The following is a 4,886-nucleotide window of genomic DNA, read 5'->3' as shown; positions in this document are numbered from 1 at the left end:
CACAGTAAACACTGATGCAAAATACTTGTTTCCTATCTCGCCCATCGCCTGCAGTTCCACACAATGGCTGCCTTGCTGATCTTTGAGGGTCTCTATTTTCTCCCTAGTTAGCATTTCGTTCTTCATGTATTTATAAAAGCCATTTGGATTATCCTTAACCCTATCTTCCAAAGCTATCTCACGTCCCCTTTTTGGCCTCCTGATTTCCCTCTTAATTATACTCCTACTGCCTTTATACTCAAAGGAGTTTTGGAGTGGAATAAATGCAAAATATTACATCTTGATAAAACAAACGAAGGCAGGACTTACACTCATTACAAGTAAGGCGTTGAGTAGTGATATGGAACAAAGAGATCGAGGGCTTCATGTCTTTGAAGTTCGTGTTACATGTAGACAGGGTGGTTAAGAAGGTGTTCAAGCACACTTACCTTCATTGTTCACACCTTTGAGTATAGGAATTGGGACGTTATGTTGAGGTTGTACAGGATGTTAGGGAGGCCTCTTCTGGAATTCTAAACCCAGCTCTGGTTGTGCTGTTATAGGAAGGATATCATTAAATCGGAGCAGGTTCAGAAGAGATTTACTGGAACGTTAATGGGAATGGAGGGATTGTGTTATCAGGAAAGGGTGGGACGTTTTTCACTGGAGTTTAGGAGGTTGAGGGATGACCTTATTAAAAGGTTTATGCAATCGTGAAGAGTGTAGATAAAGGTGGATGGCCGGTAGAGAGGGGAATTCAAAATTCGGGTGCATTCATTTTGAGAAGAGATGAGAAAGATTTGAGAAAAGGCATTCGGGGTTTTTTTTTAAATTACACGTGTGGAATGAACTTCCAGAGGAAGTGATAGTTGTGAATACAATTACAATATTTAAAATACATTCAGATAAGTACATAAATAGGAAATATTTGGATGGATGTGGAATAAACGGAGGCAGGTACAATTTGTTCAGTTTGGAATTATGGTCGGCATGGACTGGTTGGACCACAGGGCCTGTTTCCTTGCTGTATAACATTAGGACTCTAATTATCACTGTCTCCAAATTCCTCGATTCTCACAACTCTCCCGATCACTGTCACCTCATCCAGCCTCACAACTCTTCCTTATTTATATACTTCCTCTCCAGCCACAGAACGCTCCCTATCTCTCATCTCCTCCAGTTTCTCAAATCCCTGGTACATGTGCCTTTTTAAAATTCCAGCCTTAAGGATACCCTCATTCACTCTGATTGGTTGGAAGACAAACTGGTACACCTGGTCCTCCAGTCCCACCCTCTGCCTCCTATTGGCCTGCGCTGAAATCAATCGCCTGAGGCCCATTGTGAGGTGAGTGGTGGTATCCTCCCTCTCTCCCCTGGGATGAGCTTCATCATTTACAGTGAATGGGGCAGCATCACAGAGCACAGGAGCTGGGGGCTATTCAGCCCATTGGGGCTATACTCTCTCCCTCTGGAGATGTTGCAAATCTGTCCCAACTCCACTCCCATTTGCCCTTAGCCCCCCCAAATCTTTGCTTAAAAAGTAAAATTCCAAATCTGTTTAAGAATAACTGCTGAATCTGTGTCCAGCTGCTATTCAGACTGTTCCAGATGCTCAGAATTTCCTGAATAAAATAATGTTCACATATTCACCCTGCATTAGTTGCCAATTACTTGAAAATAGTTACTAAAATTGTGATGTTGTTAACAATTCCTCTCTCTCTGCAAATTAAATACCCTGGAAACAAATCTGCACCTGCTTGAAATCACTGCTTAACCTTCTCAGCTCCAAGGATAATTATCTGTGCGTCTGCTAGCTCTCCACAAAAGAGGAACACATCTTATTTTCATTTATTAGTGTCAGAGATGTACAGCAAAGAAACAGACTTTTGGTCCAATTTATCCATACCAACTAGGAATCCTAAACCAATTGCCAGCAATTGGTCCGTATCATTTGAAACCCTTCCTATTCATGTACCCAATCGGATGCCTTTTAAATATTGTAATTCTATCAGCCTCCACTATTTCATCTGGCAGCTCATTCCACACAGCTCAGCTTGAACACATAGCCCCTTAGATCCCTTTTAAATTTTTTCCCTCTCAACTTAAGTCCACGTGCTCTTGTTTTGGACCCATCTAACCTGGGGGGAAAAGACTCCGGCTGTTCAGTATATTCATGGCCCTCTGATTTTATAAATCTCCGTAAAATCACCTCTCAGTCTTGACTCTCCAGGGAAATTAACCCTGGCCTATTCAGCCTCTCCCTTCAGCTCAAATCCTCCAACCCTGGCAAAATCGTTGTAAATCTTGTCTGAACTCTTTCAAGATTCACAACATTCATCCCAGAACAGGGAATTTTGAACTTAAAACAGAATTCCTCAATGGCTTAATCAATGTCCTGTCCAGCCACAATATGATGTCCCAGCTTCTGTATTCAATGCATTGACCAATAAATATAAGTGTACTTTACTGTCCACTACACCTCCAATTTTGATGTCTTCTGTAAACCTACTGACCATACCTCATATTCACATCCAAGTCATTTATTTAAGGGCCCCATATCCATTCCTGCAGCACACTGCTGCTCACAGGCCTCCAGTCCACAAAGCAACCCTCCATCACCACCCTCTGCCGCCTATCTTCAAGCCAGTTTTATATCCAAATGTCTGGTTCTCCCAACATTCAATGTTATCTAAGCTTGCTAACCAGTTTGCTCAGTGTCCATATCGACAACGTCCACGTCTGCCTTAAAAAAAACTCAATCAAGTTAGAGAGAGAGAATTTCCCACACACAAAGCCACGTTGACTATCACTAATCATTCCTTGTCTTTCCAAATACATGTAAATCCTATCCCTCAGAATCCCTTCCAACAACTTGCCTGCCACTGACGTCAGAGTGACTGTCCTCTTGTTCCCTGGCCTTTCCTTACGACTTTTTAAAATAATGGCACACATCTTCAGCACCTCACCTGTCAAAAACGATGATATAAATATCTCAGGTTGGGGGGGGGGGGGCACTGCTATCACTTTCCTAGCTTTCCACAAATTTCTCGGATACACCTTGCTACGATTTGAGACATCCAGTACCACCTCCTCTGCAATATGGACACTTTTCAAGTTATCACTATTATTTCTCCAAACTCTCTAGAACAGAATATCATAGTATCTTTCCCACTTCCTGTTGTTACATAGATGGCCTTCTTGATCTTTAAGGTGTCATATTCTCTGCCTGGTTATTCTTTTATCCTTGATGTATTTGTAGAATCTCTTTGGATTCTCCTTAAACCATTTCCTGGAGATATGTTATGTCCCCTTTTTGCTCTCGTGATTACCCTCGAGTATATTCCTGTACAAACGTGATCCTGTACTCTCAATTCCTCTGCTTCTGCCATATTTGCTCCTAGGAGAAGCAATTCCATTCCAGGACATCCCAGAAAGGTTTTCTATTTCAAGGACCACATCTCCACGTGATCAACAATGCCCTTCAATGCATATCCTCTACTTCCTGCACCTTTGCCTTTACACCACCCCTCCAACCACAAGAAGAATATAATCCACCCGTCCTCATTTGCCACCCCACTTATCACCAGATACAGCGCATTAACCTCTGCCATTTCCGCTACCTACAGTCAGACCTCACTACCAGGAATACATTTCCCTCCCCAGCCATTTCTATGTCTCTGCCTATGTAATTGCTATAATATCCAGTGCCATGTTCAAAACTATGCCCTGAGCTCATCTGCCTGGCCTATAGGGCCGCCTGCATTGAAATAATTGCAGTGTAACTGCTCAGTCCTACCTCGTTCTCTGCCATGCCTTTGCCTGCCTTGACTGTTTGATGTCTGAACTGTACCAGCCTCAGACTTAGCTCCTTCCTCACTTTCTCTTTCGGTTTACCCACATTCCTTCACTGGTTTAATGCCTCCTGAATAGCACTATCAACTCTTCCTTTCCAGTGCAGGGACAATCCATCCTTCTGATGGAGGTCAATTCTACCCCACAAGAGATTCGAATAATCCAACAATGTGAACTCTTCTATTCCGATGTCATTGATACCAATAAATAACAGCCTCCCATAAAAATGGTTATTCTCCCCTTTAAGAATATTCTGCTCCCTCTCTGAGACATCCTTATACAAAAATTACATATTCGAATAATAAACCTGACACTCATCAGGTCATCATAAAAGGATTACATGACACATTGAAGGTTTGGGGAGACCTTTTGAGAGAATGCGATGATTCAAAGGAGAATTTTTAAGCAGCAAATGGAATTTATCTGGAACACAATACTCACACACACAACGCGAATATCCAGGTACTGATACACTGAGTAATTCAATCAGAGTTTGGCAGAACATTTACTGAGATTACCATCTGAATGACCACCTGTAATATCCTGTAATACAAGTTTATAAAATCTGTCACTCTCAGTTCAAGTTAGAAACCCACACCATCCCCTCCTCGTGGCCCAGGATTACTGTCCATATTACCCTTGAGGACAACAGCAGTCAACTCAGGGGGAAATCAGTGGGTTTCTCGGAGATTCCAACTTGAGATCTCATGTGACTGAACACAGCAGTTCTTTGACACATTGGAGAAAATGATCCAAGCGTCTGTGAGAGATGGGGAACAAGAATTACTTTCTTTTCTTTCATTCCGTGCTGCCGCTCTGCCTCATCAATAAGACATGGGTATGAAAGGCTAAAGTCTAACGACGGGCAAGTTGTCTCCACCCTGACCAATGGGTAGGAAGATCCTGTCAATCACTCCAAAGCGTATCCCTAAAAAGATAGCAACTCTGCCTGCTTCCCACTGCCCAGTGCTCCCAGTAAATGTTTGGAAGAATGGGAAGAGGGGATATCTCCTAGAAAAGGCATAATTGTAAAAATGTCTAGGAGGATTATGAAA

At 42.4% G+C, this 4,886-nt stretch overlaps 1 long non-coding RNA gene across 1 annotated transcript in view; it reads right to left on the bottom strand.

Moving 5' to 3' along the window:
- Positions 1–4,886, bottom strand: part of LOC122552130 — a 23,566-nt gene that overhangs the window by 17,127 nt on the left and 1,553 nt on the right. The window contains exon 2 of the long non-coding RNA XR_006312311.1: positions 4,273–4,374. This is a non-coding gene — a long non-coding RNA (uncharacterized LOC122552130). The remainder of the gene's footprint in view (positions 1–4,272; positions 4,375–4,886) is intronic.

This window comes from Chiloscyllium plagiosum, chromosome 8, assembly GCF_004010195.1.
Source record: "Chiloscyllium plagiosum isolate BGI_BamShark_2017 chromosome 8, ASM401019v2, whole genome shotgun sequence".
Taxonomy (NCBI): domain Eukaryota; kingdom Metazoa; phylum Chordata; class Chondrichthyes; order Orectolobiformes; family Hemiscylliidae; genus Chiloscyllium; species Chiloscyllium plagiosum.
Note: the sequence above shows the minus strand (reverse complement) of the source record. Positions and strands in the feature narration are given on the sequence as shown.